The sequence below is a fragment of the Macaca fascicularis genome, chromosome 11 (assembly GCF_037993035.2).
Source record: "Macaca fascicularis isolate 582-1 chromosome 11, T2T-MFA8v1.1".
Lineage (NCBI taxonomy): Eukaryota > Metazoa > Chordata > Mammalia > Primates > Cercopithecidae > Macaca > Macaca fascicularis.
In genome coordinates, this window is record NC_088385.1 from 108,832,342 (window position 1) to 108,856,163 (window position 23,822).

Sequence of the window (23,822 nt, forward strand, 5' to 3'; positions counted from 1 at the left end):
GGTTGCAGTGAGCCGAGATTGCACCACTGCACTCCAGGCTGGGCAACAGAGTGAGACTCTGTCTCAAAAAAAACAAAAAAACAAAAAACCACCAAACAGACAGAAAACCCAGCTTCCTGTTTGGGCCATTCTCTCTAATTTTCTGTGGTTTTCTATTCATTGATTTGTGCCTCTATCTTTGTAATTTTTCCCCTTATTCTGTTTGCTCTGTTGCTCTTGAACTCGTTTTTCAAATTTAATATTTAGCTCAATTTTTTCAATTTTATGGGTTTTTAATAAATGTTTTCCAAAGCATAAATGTCCCTCTAATTACTAATTTTATTGCATCCCATCAATATTGGCACGGAATGCAGGTGCATAATGGGAGTTGGAGCACTGCAGTGGGTGTCAGGGTTGGGCACACAATGTACCCATCAGGAGGACCAAGACAAGGAGGTCACCAGGCCTAGGCCAGGGTGGCAAGGTTCTGAGATACTGTGATCTCTGGGTGCACATGGCTGCTGCAGAGCACCACTGATGTCCTCCCATACTGGTACCCTAACCCACCATGTGGCAGGAGGAAGAAAACACAAAAACCAAACAATGAAATATGGAAAAGAAGGCTGGCCCACTGGCTCATGCCAGTAGCCCCAGAACCTTGGGACACCAAGGCAGGAGGATTGCTTGAGGTCACGAGTTCAAGACCAGTCTGGGAAACATATCGTGATGCCCATCTCTACAAAAACTTTTTTAAAAAGAAAGAAAGAAATTAGCTGGGCATGATGGCCCATGCCTGTGGTCCCAGCTACTTGGTACTCAGGAGGCTGAGGCGGGGGAGTTTTCTAAGCCTAAGAGTTTGAGGCTGCAGTGAGCTGTGATTGTACCACTGCTCTCCAGCCTGGGTGACAGAGCAAGACCCTATAAACAAAACAAAACAAAACAAAACAAACAAACAAAAAACCCAGGCACAATGCCTCATGCCTGTAATCCCAGGGCACTTTGGGAGGCCAAGGTGGGAGGATCACTTGAGCCCAGGAGTTTGAGATCAGCCTGGGCAGCATAGTGAGACCCTGTCTCTAAAATAAGTAAAAATAAATAAAACATAAATGGGCACACTATGGAGTAGCCCTACTCCACAAAGAGCAGTAAAAAAATATGCAAAAATAAATAAATATTTGTAAAAGGACGAAGGGAGGGAGAGAAAATCTGGAAAGGGATGAGGGGGGCGGTGGTGCCACCTTCTTCCTGTAACAGTCCTTCATCGCCCTCTACTGGCAAAGCTTCACATCACACTCACTGCAAAAGAAATGCTTCAAAAGAAGTCGAATCCATTAATATACACAGCAGGTTCTAAGAGAGTGAATTTGGAACTGAGAGGCAAAAATTGATTATTGGCACATCCTTGAAGCCAGGGTTCTAGGTGTGATTGAAGTTCTCCTAATCAGGTGAATTCGCAGAAGATTTTAGCCTGGAAGTAAGCTATATGGAGAGAGAGAGGCAGTGCACAGGGTGCCTGTTTTGGCTGGAGTGAGTAAAGGCAGATGTGGAGCAGTTGGAAGCGGCTTCCTGCCTCTGTGGAAAGCATCCTGATCCTGCTCTTTCTGATCCCAGCGACATCAGTAGCTCCCTTGACAGCCTAGTTCAGTGGAGTATTAGGACCTGATCTTACAAATTCAACCTAGTATTCTCTTTCTAGAATACTATCGTAGGTAAAGCCTCTTTGTTCAGAACTCCTGAGGGCTTATGGGTAAGCCAACTTAATCCCTTTCTGTTTAAATCAGTGAATATATTCCTTAATCTACAAATAATTACCCTGACCAAAGTAAGGTAAGAGAACATAGCTTGTATAATAGTAAAACTCCTTGGAATTAATTGACTCTTCCTTTGTTGCCTAGCAATACATTGCCCATTTTTGTAAAGTTTCAGGTTTGCTCAAAAAAAAAATATTCTTACCAACTACTGTGGCTCATGCCTGTAATCCCAGTGCTTTGGGAGGCCAAGGTTAGAGGATCGCTTGAGCCCAGGAGTTTACAACCAGCCTGGGCAACATCGTGAGACCCATCTCTAGGAAAAGAAAAAATATTAGCCAGTCGCAGTGGCTGACACCTGTAATCCCAGCACTTTGGGAGGCCAAGGAGGATGGATCACCTGAGATCAGGAGTTTGAGACCAGCCTGGCCAACATGGTGAAACCCTGTCTCTACTAAAAATATAAAAATTAGCCAGGCATGGTGGCACATGCTTGTAATCCGAGCTACTCAGGATGCTGAGGCATGAGAATTGCTTGAATGCGGGAGGCGGAGACTGCAGTGAGCCGAGATTCTGCCACTGTACTCTAGCCTGGGCGACAAGAGTAGGACTCCCAACTCAAAATAAATAAACAAATAAATAAATAAATAATTAAATTAGCTAGGTGTGGTGGTACAGACTTGTAGTTCTAGCTACTTGGGAGGCTGAGGAGGGAGGATCACTTGAGCTGAGAAGTTTGAGGTTACAACGAGCTATGATTGCACCACTGCACTCTAGCCTGGGCAAAAGAGTAAGACAAAAGAAAATAAGGAAGGGAGGAAGAAAGGAAGGAAGGAAGGGAGAGAGAGGGGGGAAAGAAAAGGAAGGAAGGAAGGAAGAAAGGAAGGAAGGAAGGGACGGAAGGAAGGGAAGAGAGAGGGAGGGAGGGAGGAAGGAAGGAAGGAAGAAAGGGACGGAAGGAAGGGAAGAGAGAGGGAGGGAGGGAGGAAGGAAGGAAGGAAGGAAGGAAGGAAGGAAGGAAGGAAGGAAGGAAGGAAGGAAGGAAGGAAGGAAGGAGAGAGAAAATTTCCTCTGTGTGTTTTCTCTGTCTCTCTTGTCTCCTGTCTCCCTCTTGGTTCCTAGTGTCTTCCCTGTTTAAGTTCTCACAAGCCTCAGGATCAACATGAAGTCCACCGTGATATACTTGGCAGAATCGACCTATTTGCGAAAACTAACTCCTACCCTCATCTTTGCACCTGGTGTTTGAAAACTGGATCAATTTTCCGATCCCCAAGCATTTGGAACTTTCTTTAGTTTTCTTCTCTTTAAAACCAAAGCTTCCAACCCCACGGGAAACAAACAAACAAATAAAACACCCAAAGCAGTGAGCACTCAATATATATATTGATTATCCATAAAGGCTGATTCTCTAATTCATTGCAATGTCAAGTGCATAATTAAATAGGGAGACTTTTGCATTTTGCACAGTATGCTTTCCAGAATACTGTCAGAGGTGCTCTGATATTTTGCTATAATGCTTTGGCAGTGCTCTAGATGTATTAAACTCATTGTAACCAATCCCAGGAGAACAGTATAAGTCCAAGTGATGCCAACCAACAAGGAAATTTCAGAGTTCATTTATCTAAAGTGTATATGTCACAGTGAAAGAGTAAAAACTGGTGCTTCTGACATTTTAGGCTAAAGGAACAAATAAATGACTGTGGCAAGAACCTCTAGATTATACCAAAAGAAGGGTGAATAATCATTAGGGTTAGTGTGAATAGAGAGAAGCTTATGAAAAAGAAAAAGATTTCCTGTTGTCTTTTCTTCTGACATCAAGTTCGAACTAGCTGCAGGTTTATCTCAGTTGCTCTGCTGTGAGATCCACGTGAAACAAAAAGATTCTAAAAGCTATATTTTAATTCCCTTCCAATGTGGACAGCCCCATTCCTTTCTAAGGCCTATATATTCTTTGGATTCTTAGTTTAAAGCAGTAACATTAAAATTGCAAATGAAATAAGGCAGGACTCGTTTTACCATTTTCACATCTTACTTCATATTGACCTGGATTCAAAGTAAAGTCATTTTCCTTGGATTTATTTTCATGTCACACAATATGCAGATTCACCACTAATTAATTTTGAGATTTCTCCTCTAGAAACATGCTTTTATATTAAGACAAATTTCTCGGCCGGGCGCGGTGGCTCAAGCCTGTAATCCCAGCACTTTGGGAGGCCGAGATGGGCGGATCACGAGGTCAGGAGATCGAGACCATCCTGGCTAACACGGTGAAACCCCGTCTCTACTAAGAAATACAAAAAATAGCCGGGCGAGGTGGCGGGCGCCTGTAGTCCCAGCTACTCGGGAGGCTGAGGCCGGAGAATGGCGTGAACCCGGGAGGCGGAGCTTGCAGTGAGCTGAGATCCGGCCACTGCACTCCAGCCTGGGCTACAGAGTGAGACTCCGTCTCAAAAAAAAAAAGAAAAAAAAAAAAGACAAATTTCTCTCAAACAAGGTTAAATAAAAAAAAAAAAATTATGGGTCAAATCTTCATTGTCTGCTGAGCAATCATGTATAATTGCTTTAATTCTTTTTCCTCAATTTCCTTGAACATTCTCTATTTAACTTTATTGAGATTATAATTAAGATTCTATAAAATTAGGCCAGGCGCAGTGGCTCACGCCTATAATCCCAGCACTTTGGGAGGCCAAGGCAGGTGGATCACAAAGTCATGAGTTTGAGACCAGCTGGGCCAACATGGTGAAACCCCATCTCTGCTGAAAAAAAATACAAAACATTAGCTGAGCATTGTGGCGTGGGCCTGTAATCCTGGCTACTCAGAAGGCTGAGGCAGGAGAATTGCTTAAACCTGGGAGGTGGAGGTTGCAGTGAGCCAAGATCGTGCGACTGTACTCTAGCCTGGGCGACAGAGCAAGACTTCGTCTCAAAAAAAAAAAAAAAAAAAAAAAAAAAAAAAAAAAAAAAAAAACCACACACACACACAAAAAACAAGATTCTATAAAATTGGCCCATTAGCTGGGTATGGTAACTCACATCTGTAATCCCAGTACTTTGGGAGGCCAAGGAGGGAGGATCACTTGAGCTCAGGAGTTCCAGACTAGCCTGGGTAACAGAGTGAGACCCATTTCTACAAAAAATAAAATAAAATAAAATAAAATAAAATAAAATAACTTTTTTTTTTAATTAGCTGGGCATGTTGGCACACACCTATAGTCCCAGCTACTTGGGAGGCTGAGGTGGGAGGATTGCTTAAGCCCAGCAGGTCGAGGCTGCAGTGAGCTGTGATGATGACACTACATTATAATCCAGCCTGGGCAACAGAGTGAGACCCTGTCTCAAAGTAAATAAAATAAAATAAACCCTTTATAGGTGAACAGTGCCACTATATATGCATGCCATTTGTGTGACTTCTTTGCTGAAAAGTCTTCTTCAAACCTTTTTCCCACTTTTTAAATTTGGTTAACCTTCAACAACCTGGCATCTACCCCTGCTTCTATTAAAACTAACCTCTGATATAATGAAATGCAATGGATATAGTGAATCCTAATTAACAAGTCTAGTAGTATATTTTGGTTCATCTTCTCCTTGACCCTCCTGCAGTATTGGATAATGTCTTCAATAACGTTTTCTTGAAATGTTGTCTTACTTTGGTGTCTAGGACAGAACATGTTTCTGATTTTTCTGGAAGATCTTTGATGGCTTCCTTTTTTGGGTTGTAGTCCATCTCCCACCCTTTCTAGGTGGTGGTTCAGTTCACATAGACTAGACCTCTGCCCTCTACTTTACTTCTACATTTTATTTCACGGAAACTATGATGTCTTCAAGAAAATTTCTAGATTAGCCAGGTGTGGTGGTGGCTGCCTGTAGTCCCAGCTACTCAGGAGGCTGAGACATGAGAATCTATTGAACCTGGGAGGCACAGGTTGGAGTGAGCCAAGATTGCGCCACTGCACTCCAGCCCGTGGGACACAGTGAGACTCCATCTCAAAAAAAAAAAAAAAAAAAGGAAAAAGAAAAGAAAATTTATAGAAGGCAGTGAGGTATCTGACGATGTCACCAAGAAACTGGTGTTTGTGAGCATGGTGAGAGCTGGAGCTGTGGGAAGGAAACTGACTGACAGGCCCTACCATAGTGGAGGGATGCAGCACTGTGAGAAGAGACGCAGCTAGGCAGGAGAGAAACACCCCTTTGATCTCTTCCTGGTACCTCCCATGGGTTGAAACCAGAAGTTAGGAGAGTCTGTGTCAAACCATCCATGTGGTCAGCAAAGGGTGTGGGAATGAATCTGGGAGCAAATGAAGACTAGCCAAAACATTCGGGGTCTAAAGCAAACATTTCACCATCTCACCATTTTTTTTTTCTTTTTGAGTCAGAGTCTTGCTGCGTCATCCAGGCTAGAGTGCAGTGGTATGATCTCCGCTCACTGCAGCCCCCTGCCTCCCAGGTTCAAGCAATTCTCCTGCCTCAGCAACCCCAGTAACTGGGATTACAGGCACACACCACCACATCCAACTAATTTTTGTATTTTTAGTAGAGAGGGTTTCATCATGTTGGCTAGGCTGGTCTTTTTTTTTTTTTTGAGACGGAGTCTCGCTCTGTCGCCCAGGCTGGAGTGCAGTGGCGCGATCTCGGCTCACTGCAAGCTCCGCCTCCCGGGTTCACGCCATTCTCCTGCCTCAGCCTCCCGAGTAGCTGGGACTACAGGCGCCCACAACCGCGCCCGGCTAATTTTTTGTATTTTTAGTAGAGACGGGGTTTCACCGTGGTCTCGATCTCCTGACCTTGTGATCCGCCCGCCTCGGCCTCCCAAAGTGCTGGGATTACAGGCGTGAGCCACCGCGCCCGGCCGGCTAGGCTGGTCTTGAACTCCTGACTGCAAGTGATCTGCCCGCCTCAGCCTCCCAAAGTGTTGGGATTACAGGCGTGAGCCACTGCGTCCGGCCCTCACCTCTTTTGTGCCTAAATCATCTCCCTGTTTTAACTTCTGTGCCTCCATCAATGGCACCATTACTCTCCCAGCCTCTTAAGCTAGAACCTCAGAAATCACTCCAACTCCCTTCATGGATTTTTTTTTTTCTGCTGGTAAATTCTTATCCCTTATTTGGCATTACCCATCTCATAGGGTTGAACTGTTAAATCCTCTATAAATATGAGACTTCACAATTTCATGGTACTTAGCATCACGGTTTAATTAAAATCCTCATGTGTGTACTTGTCTCTTGAATGAGCATTTTCAGGGCAGGGTCTGTGCTTCATACTTCAAATGCTCATTGTGCCTCTCAGCATTCTGTCAGGGTAGGGACTCAGCAATGCTTGTAAAATAAATAAAGGAATTATCTGTTCACTGTGGACATGGGCCTACAACTTGCCTGAATTCCTTGTCCGAATGACAGAATATGGCAACAAAGAGTCAACACATTTCACCACTAAGTGGCAGCATCTACAATGATAACTTCCAAAGATGCTCAATACTAGCAAGCATATCACTGCGACTTCAGTAACCATAGTAACAAGACTACGATAAGATCATAACCAGCTAGTCAGACTAATCTCTTTATGGTGGAAATGACCAATGAATTACTTTCTGTGAGGACTGGGTTACTCGAAAGAAGATAATTTATTTATTTCTCTCCCTTCATTTTTCTTTCTTCCTTCCTCTTTCTTCTTTCTTTCTCTATCTCTTTCTTTCTTTCTTTCTTTCTTTCTTTCTTTCTTTCTTTCTTTCTTTCTTTCTCTCTCTCTCTCTCTCTCTCTCTCTTTCCTTCTTTCTTTCTCCCTTCCTTCCTTCCTTCCTTCCTTCCTTCCTTCCTTCCTTCCTTCCTTCCTTCCTTCTTTCAGGGTCTCACTCTGTCACCCAGGCTGGAGTGCAGTGGTGTAATTATAGCTCACTGCATCCTTGAAGTCTGGGCTCAAATGATCCTCCTACCTCAGCCTCCTGAGTAGCTGGGGCTACAGGCACACACAACCATTCCCAGCTAATTAAATTAATCAATTAATTAATTTTTGTAGAAATGGGTTATCAGTATGTTGCCCAGGCTGGTCTCAAATCCTGGCCTCGAGTGATCCCCCATCTCAGCCTCCCAAAGTGCTGGGAATACAGGTGTGAGCCACTGCACCTAATAATTTCTTTCTTTCTTTCTTTCTTTTTTCGATTTTAGAGTACATAGAGATGGGGTCTTGCTGTGTTGCCCAGGTTGGTCTCAAACTCCTGAGTTTAAACAATACTCCCACCTCAGCCTCCCAAAGCACTGGGATTACAGGCAAGAACTGCTGCACCCAGCCCAGCTGATATATATATATATGTGTGTGTGTGTGTGTGTGTGTGTGTGTATATATATATATTTTATATATATATATATATATATATATTATTTTTTTTTTTTTTTTTTTGAGACGGAGTCTCGCTCTGTCGCCCAGGCTGGAGTGCAGTGGCCACATCTCAGCTCACTGCAAGCTCTGCCTCCCGGGTCTATGCCATTCTCCTGCCTCAGCCTCCCGAGTAGCTGGGACTACAGGCGCCCACCACCTCACCCGGCTAGTTTTTTGTATTTTTTAGTAGAGACGGGGTTTCACCGTATTTAGCCAGGCTGGTCTCGATCTCCTGACCTTGTGATCCGCCCGTCTCAGCCTCCCAAAGTGCTGGGATTACAGGCTTGAGCCACCGCGCCCGGCCTATATATATATATTTTTTAAGGCAGGGTCTCAGTCTGTCACACAGACTGGAGTGCAGTGGCACAGTCTTGGCTCACTGCAACTTCTGCCTCTTGGGTTCAGGCCATTCTCCTGCCTCAGCCTCCCGAGTAGCTGGGACTACAGGAACACACCACAGTGCCCAGGTAATTTTTGTATTTTTAGTAGAGACAGGGTTTCACCACGTTGGCCAGGTTGGTCTCGAATCCTGACCTCAAGTGATCCACCCGCCTTGGACTCCCGAAATGCTGAGATTACAGGCGTAAGCCACTGAACCTGGTTAAACATTTTGAATAAATATAGTTGAGAATCAAAAAAATCTACTGCTAATAGCAAATATTTGCTTTCATGTATGATTAAAATGCATTTTAATATCTTTTTGTTTTTAAAGTTTAGTTTTATTTCCTTAAAGTATTATATCCTTAGTACAAAACACGTAAAAGAAGACAAAATCTCCTATAGCTCTCCTTGTTGCTTGTTTTCTCTGTAAATGTTTCACCTTCCTTTTCTCTTTTGTAAATCGACCTTAATGTTATATTGTTGCAGCTGGGCATGGTAACTCCTGTCTGTAATCCTAGTGCTTTGGGAGTGCTAGGCTAAGGTGGGAGGATTGATTGCTTGAGGCCAGGAGTTTGAGACCACCCTAGCCAACATAGGGAGACCCCATCCCTAGAAAAAAAGATTATATTATTCTAAAACAATTCATACTCATAAAAATAAAAGCAATTAAAGGTGCATAGAGTAAAAAGTTAAAGACTTCCTTCTCTCCAAGGCCTTGTTCTCACTCCTAAGGAGTTAACTATTGTATTATTTCAGAAGATTATTTTTTGTAATGTAGTTTTTTTTTTAAGTGTAAGTATTTTTTTTTAATCACAAGCACAACACAAGTAATATTCTCTTTTTCTGTTTCCTTCCCTTACCCCTAGACCCCTCAAATGAAACTGCACAGAAATAATCATAGTTACCAGTTTCATGCGGATTCTGGTTCACAACACTTGGGCATTTGGAAATGTGGAAAAGCGTTTTTGGTTGTCACAGTGAGTAGCTCTACTGGTTGTTGAGGGCATAGTGCTCAGGGACGCTAACAACTGCAGTATGTCCAGTAGGCTCCCAAACGACAGAGCAATGTTCTGGAACATGTGGAATGCTGCTGGCACCCCCTGCTGAGAAACCCTGTACGATCAATCTCTTCCATGCTAACTAAACGTATGTACGTGCAGGTGAACACACACACACACACCACACACATACACAGTCTCATACACAAAAGTTGAAAGCCTTGTACACTGAAACTCTCATGTACCCACCACTTAGATTCTACTATTAACATGTTACCTTATTTGCTTTATCACCTATCTATCCAGCCATCTATGCCAATTCCCATTCATCAATAATTCGTCTTTTTAAAAATGTGTTTTAGAGTAAGTTGCAGAGGTGAATATACTTCATCTCTAAACACTTTAGCATTAAATTACTCTTTTTTGGCCGGGCGTGGTGGCTCACGCCTGTAATCCCAGCACTTTGGGAGGCCAAGGTGGATAGATCACCTGAGGTCAGAAGTTCAAGACCAGCCTGACCAACATGGAGAAACCCTGCTTCTACTAAAAATACAAAATTAGCTGGGCATGGTGGTGCATGCCTGTAATCCCAGTTACTCAGGAAGGCTGAGGCAGGAGAATCCCTTGAACCTGGGATGTGGAGGTTGCGGTGAGCTGAGATTGTGCCATTGCACTTCAGCCTGGGCAACAAGAGCAAAACTCCGTCTCAAAAAATAAAAATAAAATACAAATAAATGACTCTTTTTTTTTTTTTTTTTTTTTTTTTTTTTTGAGATGGGGTCTTGCTCTGTTGCCCAGACTGGAGTACAGTGGCACAATCTTAGCTCACTGCAACCTATGCCTCCTGGGTAGAAGTGATTCTCCTGCCTCAGCCTTCCAATTAGCTGTGATTACAGGCATGTGCTACCACACTCAGCTAGAGTTTTGTATTTTTGGTAGAGATTGGATTTTGCCATGTTGGCCAGGCTGGTTTCAAATTCCTGACCTGAAGCGATCTGCTTACCATGGCCTCCCAAAGTGATGGAATTATAGGCATGAGCCACTGTACGCTACCAAATTACCTTTTAAAGGGCATATTATACATATTGTTCTACAGCTTGTGGTATAAATATATTATCATTCAATAAGTCAGTATTTATTAATGGTTGTCTATGTGCCAGATACTTGGCTAGGCTCTGGGGTTACAATGACAAGCAAAGCAAACACACTTCCTAACTCATCCTAGAAAAGCTTACTCTAATACAGCTTTTGAAACTATTTCTATAGTAGTAGTAATAATAACAATTAGTAGTAAAATATATAACAATTATTATTACAACAACAACATAACCATAAAGTTATTTATTGTGTGCCTACCATATTCCTGACAGTGTTCTAAGTACTTTCAATTATTAACAAGTTAACTCTATAAGGTGAGAACAACTGCAATCCTTGTGTAGCAGAAGATGAGACTGAGACACAAAGAAATTAAGTAACTTGCCTAAGAACACAGAGCTAGTAAATGGCAAAACTGGGGTATAAACCCAGGCAGCTTAGCTCCAGAGCCTCAAAACTGCACCATTACTCTGTACGGTCCTCTAGTGCATTGTCTCTGTGTTAATACTATATAATCTACCCTATTATTTCTTTACAGGTGCAACATATTCCACAGAATTAGCTTAAATATAATAATTCCCTTACTTTTTTTTTTTTTTTTTTTTCCACGCTCTGTCACCTAGGCTGGAATGCAGTGATGTGATCTCGGCTCACTGCAACCTCTGCCTCCCAGGTTCAAGCGATTCTCCTGCCTCAGCCTCCCAAGTAGCTGGGACTACAGGCGCCCACCACCATGCCCAGTTAATATTTACATTTTTAGTAGAGATGGGGTTTCACCATGTTGTCCAGGATGGTCTTGAACTCCTGACCTCAGGTGATCCACCTGCCTTGGCCTCCCAAAGTGTTGAGATTACAGGCATAAGCCACTGCACTCGGCCTAATTCCCTTACTTTTTAACTAATTCTTCACTGTTATGTTTAATGATACAGTGAAGATCCTTGTTTGTATATCTCTGTACATATTTCTAAATATTTCTGTCAAATAGACTCTAGAAATAGACTTACTGAATCAAAAAGTACACACATTTTAATTTTGATAGATATTGGTTAACTGCCCTCCAAAAACATTGTGCCAATCTACATTCCTCTACAGAATATAATAGTACTAATTTCTGGCAAAGTGTGATGGCTCAGGCTTGTAATCCCAGCACTTTGGGAGGCCAACGGGGGCAGATCGCTTGAGCTCAGGAGTTCAAGACCAGCCTGGACAATGTGGTGAAATTCCATCTCTACAAAAAATACAAAAATTAGCTGGGCCTGGTGACATGCATCTGTAGTCTCAGCTACTCAAGAGGCTGAGGTAGAAGGATCACTTTGAACCCCAGAGGCTGAGATTGCAGTGAGTGGTGATCTCATCACTGTAGTCCAGGCTGGGTGACAGAACGAGACCCTGTCTCAAAAAAAAAAAAAAAAAGTACCCAATTTTTTGTATTTCCCAGAACAGTATAAGTTTTTCACATCTGGTGAAAGAAAAGTACCTATATAAAACCATTTCTCCTTCATTCATTTATTCATTTAATTAACAAATATTCATTGAGTACCGATTATGTTACAAGCGTTGTGCTAGGCCAAAGAGACAATTGATGAACAACAATAAAAAAAATTCTTTCCCCTGTGGGTGTATAATCTACTAGGGATAGAGTCAATAAAGAAACGGGTAAATTAATATACATACAGTGTTGGGTGATGATAAGTGTGATGAAGAAAAATAAAGCAGAATAAGGAAGTAGAGAGTGATGAAATGAAGGGTTAGATAGTGTCATCAGGAAGGGTCTCAGAGGAAGTGACTTTTTTAGCACATGTGAATGAAGTGAGGGAGAGCCACGTGAAACCCTGGGGAAAGATCATTTCAGGCAGGAGGTGCAAAGGCCCTGAGATGGAGACTTGATGAAACTGAGAAACCTCCACTGGTGTTCTAAGTCGCCTTTCCCTAATCACTACTGAGATGAAACAACGTTTTCCCCCTCCACCTCTTCATCTATTAAATGTATGAATGTAGCAGTTTCATAGACTTCCAACCCCTTCCGTCACTAAATGTTAATCAGTCTGTGATTTCAATATGTTTAATGATTTTCAGCTAAGCCAATAGTAAGGATATTTTTTCATCCTTGTTTAAAAGTCAGGTTTATTGAGGTATTACTTACATGCAGTAAAATGTATCCTTTTAAAATGCAATGACTTCTGACAAAGGTATACAGTTGTGTAACCATCCCCACATTCAAGACAGGAAAATTATTCCACCAGCAACCTCCCCCAAAAAACTTCACTTGTAGTCTTTGAGATCAATCTCCTTTTTTTACTCTCAGTCTCTGGAAATCGATTTTTTGTACCTGTAGTCTTATCTTCTCTAGAATGTCACATAAATGGAATCATACAGTGAATAGCTTTTCGTGCCTGGCTTAGCATAATGCTTTTACGATACATCCATGTTGTTTCATGTATTGGTAGTTATTTAATCTTTACTGCTGAGTAGTTTCCAGGGTCTGGTTGTACTGATGCAGAGCAGGCGAGCTCCAAAACTGGGGCTTAACCTGGGAGGATTCTTGGCCTCACCCAGGAAAGAATTCAAGGGTGAGCTGGTGGTGTTAAACAGCAACTTTTCTTGAAATGGCAGTGTACAACAGCAGCAGAGGTACTGCTTGTCGTAGAGCAGGACCACCCCAAAGGCAGTATGCCCAGAGTAGCAGCTCAGAGGCAATTCCATGGTCATATTTATATCCACCTTTAATTACATGCAAATTAAGGGGCAGATTACACAGAAATTTCTAGGAAAAGGGTGGTAACTTCTGGGTCATCAGGCGGTTGCCATGGAAAGGGGTGGTAACTTCCAGGTGTTGCCATGGCAATGGTAAACTGATATGGCACACTGGTGGGTGTGTCTTGTGGAAAGCAGCTTCCTCTCCATCCCTGTTTTAGCTAGTCCTCAATTTGGTCCAGTGTCTGAGCCCTGACTCTGGAGTCAAGTCCAGTCTCCTACCTCAGTCCTACAATTTGTTTATCCATTCATGAGTTGGTGAGCATCTGAGTTGTTTCCAGTTTATGGCTATTATAAATAAAGCTGCTATAAACATTCACATACACATCTTTGTATGGACACATTCTTTCATCACTGGGTAAATAATAAAGAGTGGGCCCGGTGTGGTGGCTCACCAAGGTGTTGGTAATTCCAACACCTTGAGAGACCAGGGTGGGTGGATCATTTGCGGTCAGGAGTTCGAGACTAGCCTGGCCAACATGGTGAAACCCCACTTCTACTAAAAATACAAAAATTAGCTGGGCATAGTGGCAGGTACCTGTAGTCCCAGCTACTCAGGAGGCTGAGGCAGGAGAATTGCTTGAACCCAGGAGATGGAGGTTGCAGTGAGCTGAGATTGCATCACTGCACTCCAGTGTGGGTGACAGAGCAAGACTCTGTCTCAAATGTCTCAAATAATAATAATAATAATTAATAGTGGGATGACTGGATTATATGGCAAGTGTATGTTTAACTCAATGTGATGTTGCCAAATGTTTTCCAAAGCATCTATACCATTGCATTCCAATCAGTGGTGTAAAGGAGTTCCAGTTCCTTCATCTCTTTGCCAGTGTTTGATATATTATTTGGTACATAGTGACATCCCATTGTAGTTTCACTCTGCATTTCCTTATACACTAATGAGGCTGAGCATCTCTTAATGTGCACATTTGCCACCTGTACAATTTCTTTAGTGTAGTGTCTGCTGAAATCTTGTCAACATTTTTTATTGGTTGTTTGTTCTTCTTATTGAATTTTGAGAGTCCTTTATATATTCTGACTATAGGTCCTTCATCATATCTTCAAAACTTTGCTGGGCATGGTGGCACACGCCTGTAATCCCAGCTACTTGGGAGGCTGAGGCAGGAGAATTGCTTGAACCTGGGAGGCAGAGGTTACAGTGAGCCGAGATCGCGCCATTGTACTCCAGCCTGGGCAACATGCAAGACTCCATCTCAAAAAAAAAAAAAGAAAAGAAAAGAAAAGATTTTCCTTTTTCTCTTGAATTGCTTGGCACCATTTTGAGAATCAACTAATCTTATATTTATCAATCTATTTTTGTTCTATTGAACTTCATATCTTTCCTTACACCAATACTACACTGCCCTGATTACTGTGAGAAAGCTATCAGTGATAAACATTCTCAATTTTTGCTTATCTGAAAAAGCTCGGTTTTGCCCTTACTTTCAAAAGATAGTTTTCTTTAGTCTTTGAAGATATTTGAAGATCTTATTCCATACTCTTCTAGCATCCATTTGCTTTTGGGAAGTCAGTAGTCAGTTGTAGGTGACCTGTCTCTCTGATTGTTTTTAAAGTTTTTTCTTTATATATATATATGGAGAGAGAGAGAGAGAGAGAGACAGAGAGAAGATCTAACTGTGTTGCCCAGGCTGGTCTTGAATCCTTGGCCTCAAGCAATCCTGACTTGGCCTCCCAAAGTCCTGGGATTACAAGCATGAGCCACTGCACTCAGCCTGTCAACTTTTAAAATACTGCTATTTATACCTTGTTTTATTTATCCTGCTAGCTATACATGTGTTTCTTATGTTTACATTTGTAAAATTACATTTTTATCAGGTTTAGAAGCCATTATTTGTTCAAATATTGCCTTTCTTCTCTCACTCTCTTCTCTCTGTCTCAGTCTCCATTAATACGTATTAATTCTTCCTTTCCTCCATACCTCTTTATCTTTTTTTATATTTTCCATTGGTTTCTTTGTGCTCTGTTCCATATAATTTCTTCAGGTTTATATCCCAGTTTAATTCTCTCTTTGGCTATGTCTAATTTATTGTTTAATCCATTCACTGTAATTTTTGTCAAATATATACATTTGACAAAATATACATAAATATATGTGATAAATATAGAAATATAAATATATATTTAAAATATAAATATTATAAATATAAATATAATAAATATGATATAAATATAAATATATAATAAATATAATACATAAATATACATATACATACAAAATATGTTTTTTTTTAAGATAGTATCTCACTTTGTTGCCCAGGCTGGAGTGCAGTGGCACAATTATGGCTTACTGTGGCCCTGACCTCCTGGACTCAAGCAATCCTCCCACCCCAGTCTCCTGAGTAGCTGGGATTACAGGTGCACTCCACCACACCCAGCTAATTTTTCAATTTTTTGCAGAGACAGGCTCTCCCTATGTTGCCCAGGCTCATCTCAAACTCCTGGGCTCAAGGAGTTTGAGCCTTGACCTCCTTCAGCCTTGGCCTCCCAAAGAGATAAGATTATAGGTGTTAGTCACCACACCCAGCCAATTGTATATTTTTATTTCCAGAAGCTGTGTTTGATTCCTTTAAAATATTTCTAAACATTTTATAATATCCTTTTTTCCTTGCTCATTTCTGTGATTCCATCCTTTATTTCTTTAAATTATTTTATTCTTCAATATTTTTTACTTTGTGTATGTGTATTCAATATCTGAAGTCTTTGTGGGTCTACATTTGCTTTTATTGTTGCTATTGACTTTTATTATATTGGCTTGTTACCTTATTTATTTGTTTGTTTGTTTTTTCTTTTTTTTGAGATAGAGTCTTGCTCTGTGGCCCAGGCTGGAGTGCAGTGGCCTTGATCTCGGCTCATTGCAACCTCTGCCTCCCAGGTTCAAGCAATTCTCTGGCCTCAACCTTCAGAATAGCTGGGTCTACAGGCATGTGCCACCACACCCGGCTAATTTTTGTATTTTTAGTAGAGATGGGGTTTTACCACGTTGGCTAGGCTGGTCTCGAACTCCTGACCTCAGGTTTTCCACCCACCTTGGCCTCCCAAAGTGCTGAGATTACAGGCATGAGCCATCGCACCCGGCTACCTTATTTATTTGGAAGAGCTGTTTCAGAGTTCATTTTTGGTTGATTTCAAAATGAGTGACCTTTGGTAACTATATAAAGATATGGATATAAAGATGTGGATATTGCCACTCCACCCTTCATCCCAGAAGATTTAATTGTTTTCTTGTGCTAGGAACAAGGTTTGTTAACAATGTTACATGGTCTTAGATCCGATCCCTTTGAGAATCCCTGCTCAGTGTGAAATTCTCGGATTTCATTATTTCACCTTGACCCTGACCCCAAGTCTACTTTGCTAATAGTTTGCAGTGATTATTTTGGAATGTTCTCATGGGACAATCTCATTTCTTACATGTCCTTGCTACTTACTGTTCCCTCTATTAGCCTTAACTCACTTTTAAGGATCTTAGGGAACTTCTGAGACCTTCTTTACAGCAATTCAAATAAATTAAATAATCTCTTTGGGCTAATTTTTTTTTTTTTTTTTTTTTTTTTGAGATGGAGTCGTGCACTGTCACCCAGGCCGGAGTGCAGTGGCACAATCTCGGCTTACTGCAACCTCTGCCTCTGGGATTGAAGCGATTCTCCTGCCTCAGCTTCCTGAGCAGCTGGAATTACAGGTGCCCACCACCATGCCGGGCTAATTTTTTGTAGTTTTAGTAGAGACGGGGTTTCACTATGTTGGCCAGGCTGGCCTGGAACTCCTGATGTCGTGATCCAGCCGCCTTGGCCTCCCAAGTAGCTGGGATTACAGGGGTGAGCCACCGAGCCCAGCCTCTTTGGGCTAAATGTTAACACACTTATGAGACATTTACATTTTTTCCTTTGTGAATTTCTTGAGTTGTGTAATTTATCATTTTTCTCAATGTTCTGTACTTCGTATTTTCCATCTAGTCTTGAATGTTTCGAAAGCATGATTTCAGGCCCTCCATATAAGCCGCACTTGGGGATGTCCCGGGCCACTACTCTTCATTCCGCGCCGCCTGGGCCAGGAAGCGCCTCTCCGATGGGGGTGATGGATGCCCAGATTGCACGACGACCACTTCTGGTGCTACTCCTGAGCCTACAGCGCCAGACGCCGAGGCCCCCAGTGAGCCCGGGCCGCAGGGCTGGCTGCCAAGGTTGGGGATACAATCAACACCTCCGTCTCCGGCCCCTCCCTGCGGGCGGTCTGTGGGGCCCTGGACACTGACCCTGCGCCCGGGGGGCCGCAGCGCTAGGATGAGCAGTCCCGGGCCCGGAGGCCTCCACACCAGCACCTGGCATCATTGCCTGGTGCAGAGGAGCTTCATGCTCTTCTCAGTAGGGGCGGTCCTAGCCCTGGTGCTTAACCTGCTGCAGATCCAAAAGAATGTCACCCTCTTCCCAGAGGAGGCGATCGCCACCATTTTTTTCTCTGCCTGATAGGTCCCTCCCTGCTGCGGGACAGCAGCTGCTGTTGTTGGTTTACTGTACCCTGTATCGACAGTCACCTCGGAGAACCCCACAAATTTAAGAGAGTGGGCCAGTGTCATGCGCTGCATAGCAGTTTTTGTTGGCATTAACCAAGCCAGTGCCAAACTGGATTTTGTCAATAAAGTCCAGCTGTCCTTGACTTTAGCAGCCCTGTCTTAGGGCTTTTGGTGGACATTTGATGGTTCAAGAAGTGGCCTGGAGCTTGGGATCACCATAGCCTTTCTAGCTACTCTGATCAGTCAGTTTCCGTTTGTAATGGTGTCTATGAGTACACATCCCCAGGTCTCCTCTATGTTCCTTCTTGGTTCCCACGTATAATCTTTCTCAGGGGGTGTCACAGTGGGAAGCATAGGACGACAGTTAGCTATGGGTGTCCCTGAAAAGCCACATAGTGATTGAGTCTTCAAAACCACTGATTCTGAAGAATAAGTAAGATTTGGGAAGAAAATCTGATTGTGGATTATGACAAAAATTATCTTTTTTGTTAAATAATCTATTTAGATTGGGCTGACTGCACAAATGATTCATGGAAAAAGATGTTCAATGGTGAAGTGGAGAAAATAACTACTTACCTTGAAATCCTACCTTGACTGACTGCGCTAGTGCCTCTCTGTGCCCTGGAACATTCTGCCAAGGCTGTGTAGGTTCAGGCAGGTGGCAGTTTCCTGAGTGTTAGATTTCATTCATGATTAAAACAAGATGCCATATTTCAAAGCCTTGAACTGAGACTTAATTACCAACTATGAGTTTTCTGTCACTGCCCAAAGGAGATGGGTTGGTGGTGCTTAACAAAGATGAAGTATGGCATAATAGGAATAATATTTATCCAAAATATTTTTAAAAATAAGTTTGTGTGGCTAGGCGCAGTGGCTCATGCCCGTACTCCTAGCACTTTGGGAGGCCAAGGTGGGTGGGTCGTCTGAGGTTAGGATTTCAAGACCAGCCTGGCCAACATGGTGAAACCCTGTCCCTAAGAAAAATTCAAAAATTAGCCGGGCGTGGTGGCGGGCACCTGTAATCCCAGCTACTTGGGAGGCTGAGGCGGGAGAATCACTTGAACCTGGGAGATGGAGGTTGCGGTGAGCTGAGGTTGTGCCATTGCACTCCAGCCTGTGCAACAAGAGCCAAACTCTGTCTCAAAAAAAAAAAAAAGTTTGTGTTGAAGAAGGAGAAGGAGAGGAAGAGGAAGATGAAGAAGAAGAAGAGGAGGAGGAGGAGGAGGAAGAAAAGAAGCAGCAGTGAGTATAGAAAGGTCCTGCTCTAAGTAGGGTTGCAGTGTGGCCACACTTCATGACGTCTCTCGTTCATGCTATGGTGATGTGCTTACATGGTCACATGTGTACGTATCACCAGTGAGTCAACTGTGCTTTTCATTCCACCCATGGAAGTTTGTATAGACAATCTTACTGAGCAAAAGGCAATGAAAAGTCATGGTTCTACACTGTGATATATTGGAATTTTCACCCCAGTTTATGAAGTTTATTTGCAAATCCATAATCATCTAAGAATGAATACCTATCTGCCATGTATTTCAATCTTAGTGGGCCAAAATGGTTTGTTTCTTTGTTACTCCAGGAGGGAGATGACTGTTTTTTTTCCACAGCCCTATGGAATTTGCAATCTGTGATTGCTTTGTGAAAAGGAGAGTGCATATGTCATTGCATTAAACATGTGGTGTTTCCAAATATTCCATGATATTGGTGAGCACAATGGTGAGCACAATTTAATGGCATAGACCATACTAGACCTAATTTGCAAGTATTGGATCTTAAACTTCAAGTGCAATGTATATGAAAACCAAGCTGAGCTTCGTAGCTCTTAAATGGTTATTTATTTTTTTAACGTGTGAGATGTTCAAGAGAAGAGTTCTCCATTACTTTCAGCGCTGCATGGAGGAAACTCAGCAATGGTTTCTTTCAGTTGTGAAGTTTCTTTCGTGTTGTACCCTCCACTGAACCCTCCACCTTTGAAGTACTCCAGTTTTGTGGGTTTGTTAATTTTTACCTACAAATTTACCTTGCTGTGTTTTGCAATTTAAATGATTTTGGTTTGTTTTAAAATCTGAGAAAGTGGCCTGATTAAAAAACTCATTTTACATAGAAGTCACCGGTCAGTAGAACAAAAACTTAGACTAACTTGCCTATGAGTGTTGATCTGTGTATTTGGTTTCATGTATGTGATGATCCTTTTTGGGGCTGTGTTTTGCTTTGTTTCAAGGGATCTTGGAGTAAATTTCAGGTTCCTGAAGCTAATTTATTTTAGAGGAATTTTGTTTTAAAAAATAAGATTATTGGCTGGGTGTGGTGGCTCAATGTCTTTTTCTCTTAAACTGGAAATACATCTATATCTGTTAGAAATAATGTAGCCTAAGAAATGTAAATTTGGCCAGGCATGGTGGCTAACACCTGTAATCCCAGCACTTTGGGAGGCCAAGGCAGGTGGATCACCTGAAGTCAGGCGTTCGAGACTAGCCTGGCCAACACAGTGAAACCCCGTCTTTACTAAACATACAAAAATTAGCTGGGCATGGTGGTGTGCTCCTGTAATCCCAGCTACTAGGGAGGCTGAGGCAGGAGAATCGCTTAAACATGTAAGGCGGAGGTTGCAGTGAGCTGAGATCGTGCCACTGCCCTGCAACCTGGGTTACAGAGCAAGACTCCATCTCAAAAAAAAAAAAAAAAAAAAAGAAAAAGAAAATCCAAAACCAATTAAAGCTTTATTTTGAAGAATGACAAATCTAGATTCTATTTTTAAAATTTGTGCTTTTGTTTTTGTATCTTGTTTTGAGACAGGGTCTCACTCTGTCACCCAGGCTGGGATGCAGTGATTTGATCTCAGCTCACTGGAACCTCTGCCTCCTAAGCTCCAGCGATCCTGCCATCTCAGCCTCCCAAATAGCTGGGAATACAGGCATGTGCCTCCATGCTCGGCTAATTTCTTGTGTGTGTGTGTGTGTGGTGTATGTGTTTGTTTTTCTAGAGATGGGGTCTCACCATGTCGCCCAGGCTGGTCTGGAACTCTTGGGCTCAAGCGATCTGCCCACCTGGGCTTCCCAAAGTGCTAGGCTTATAGGCATGAGCCACCACACCCAGCCCTGAAAAAATGTTTGAAACTCATATATGTTTAAGTGTGTGATGTATCTATTTTTAAATTAAACACTAAAAGACAAAGACAAACAACACATGTTAATGCCTCAGGACTCCAAATCTCAGTGTCAACTCAGCCTGTGTTGAATGGTCCTTGAATGCCTCTGGGTATTCTTCTTTCCCCAGTGCCCAGCTACTTCAGTAAATGACCACTGGTCTTTTTGATAAAGGACTGAAAATCATTACAGAATATACTCAAGATGATGTTTCAGGGTTCTTTATTCTGGTGAACTGGCCACCTCTTCAGTCCCCCAGTACCAGGTCTGAAAATTGACTTAGGTTCAACATCAGGGCAAGAGATCCTGATTTTCTTTTGGGTGACCACCCCCAATTTTGTCAAATGCAGTTTATTAACCATTACACACCTACTGCTAAGCCCAGGGACTGACACATAGTAAGTACTCAAAAATATTTCTTGAATGAATGAATGATGCTTGGAATTTCAGAGACATAAAAGTTTAGGGTGGTATACAAAACCTCAATCAATCAGTGATTATTGAAATGTTTATTGTTTCATTAAGTATTCTACTTGACCTACAGGGAAAACATAGAGACCTACAGGGAAACATAAAAAACATAGCCTCTGGAATCAATCAGTGTGATTTGATATCAAGTCTCGTCTTATCATTTCTAAGTCTCAGTTTCCTCATGTGTAAAGTGGGTATAATAATAACTTACAAGGCTGCTGTGTGGATCACATGAGATAATGCACATAAAGATCTCATCACGGTGCCTGATACATAGCAAATGTTATAAGGTTAAAATTTTATTTATTCATTTTGTTATTTTATTATTATTAGTTTTTGAGACAGTGTTCCTCCGTCACCCAGGCTGAAGTGCAGTGGTGTGATCTCAGCTCACTGAAACCTCTGTTTCCCGGGTTCAAGCGATTCTCCTGCCTCAGCCTTCTGAGTAGCTGGGATCACAGGCCTGCACCCCCACGCCCAGCCAATTTTTTTTTTTGAGACGGAGTTTCGCTTTTTGTTGCCCAGGCTGGAGTGCAGTGGTGCAATCTCCATTCACTGCAACCTCTGCCTCCCGGGTTCAAGCAGTTCTCCTGTCTCAGCCTCCTAAGTAGCTGGGATTACAAGCTCTCACCACCACACCCAGCTCATTTTTGTATTTTTAGTGAGGCAGGGTTTCACCACGTTGGCCAGGCTGGTCTCAAACTCCTGACCTCAGGTGAGGCGCTTGCCTTGGCCTCCCAAAGTGCTGGGATTACAGGTGTGAGCCACCACACCTGGCCAATTTTTTTTGTATTTTTAGTAGAGACAGGTTTTGCCATGTTGGCCCGGCTGGTCTCGAACTCCTGGCCTCAAGTGATCCACCTGCCTTTGCCTCCCAAAATACTGGGATTAATAGATGTGAGCCACCATGCCTGGCATAAGGTTAAAAATTTAAATACCACTACTCACATATGCCACAACTGTTACTCCTTTGTCTCTGCTTATAATTGATCTAAACATTCTCACTAAACTCCACCCTGTTTGGTTGGAGGGAGGAGGGAGGCAGAGAAGTAGGATGCCACAGGAGTTAAACTTGTCAGATGAGGGTCCCTTAGTCTCTGCAAGATGGTTAAGACCATCTCCTGCTGGGTAAATATGAAATAATCTAATATTTAACTCCACATCAGAGCCATTTCATCCTTCTTTCTCTTACTTTTCAAGGTGTCAGGGTTCCACGGGCAAGCCATGTGTGCTTTTGGCAGGAAGAGGGAACCCTATTATCCATAAATGAGTCTCTCCATAGGCTTTGGAATCCTTGTGGGCTTCAAGGTTTTTGCTCAACTTAGTATTGATATCCTGGTTATGCTCAGCCACTGGGACACTGGGGACATTTGCTGCTGGAGTGTGTGGTATGACTATTGGTCTGTCCTCTTGGTTGGCGTATATCAGTCTGTTCTTACACTGCTAATAAAGACATACCTGAGACTGGGTAATTTATAAAGGAAAGAGGTTTAATTGACTCAGTTCCACATGGCTGGGAGGCCTCACTATCATGGTGGTAGGCGAATGAGGAGCAAAGCCATGTCTTACATGGTGGCAGGCAAGAGAGCTTGTTCAGGAAAACTGTCCTTTATAAAACCATCAGATCTTGAGAGACTTATTCACTACCACAGGAACAGTATGGGTGAAAATGCCCCATGATTCAATTATCTCCACCTGTCCCTGCCCTTGACGTCTGGGGATTATTACAATTCAAGCTGAGATTTGGGTGAGGACACAGCCAAACCATATCAGTTGTGGTAGGGCCCATTGATCTACAAATATGACTTGACCTCACCTTTGCATCCCTTCAAGACTCAGCCACTGTCTCCCTCAGACATGTGGCAGAGGTTATCAGGTCCCTGTCTACCCAGTTCCTCATGGTGACCCAATGGCAGGTCACACTCAATTACCTTCCAGTTCCCCAAAAAGGATGCTGGAAAGGGGACTTTTGACTCTCTTCTGAGTCATCAAGGGAGGTCTGCACTAATTAGGCTACCGTTACATCACTGTAGGCCTAGGTGCACTCTGCAGTGGTGTTCTCTCCATTTCAAAACAAGAGGTCAGGCTAAATCTGTCTTTACATATATTTTCTCCCCTCAACATAAACTGGGTTTTCCCTTTTCTAATCAATTACTGATGCAGGATTTTTTACTCCTTAGCGCAGCTAGGTCTGGGTCCTCATCTCACCACCAGGAAGAATTAGGCATGCAGACACTTGAAGAGTGAGAGGAGTAGAATTTATTAAGTGAAAGGAAAGCTCTCAGCAAAAAAAGGGGACTTGAAAGCAGGTTACTGGTTGCTGCCCCTTTCACAGTCGCATACCAAGGCTTAA

The 23,822-nt window shown here is 42.5% G+C and overlaps 1 pseudogene; it reads left to right on the plus strand.

The window, feature by feature from the left end:
* The first annotated feature begins 17,420 nt into the window (after positions 1–17,420).
* Positions 17,421–18,255, plus strand: LOC102134060 (insulin-induced gene 1 protein pseudogene; annotated as a pseudogene).
* Positions 18,256–23,822: the final 5,567 nt, after the last annotated feature.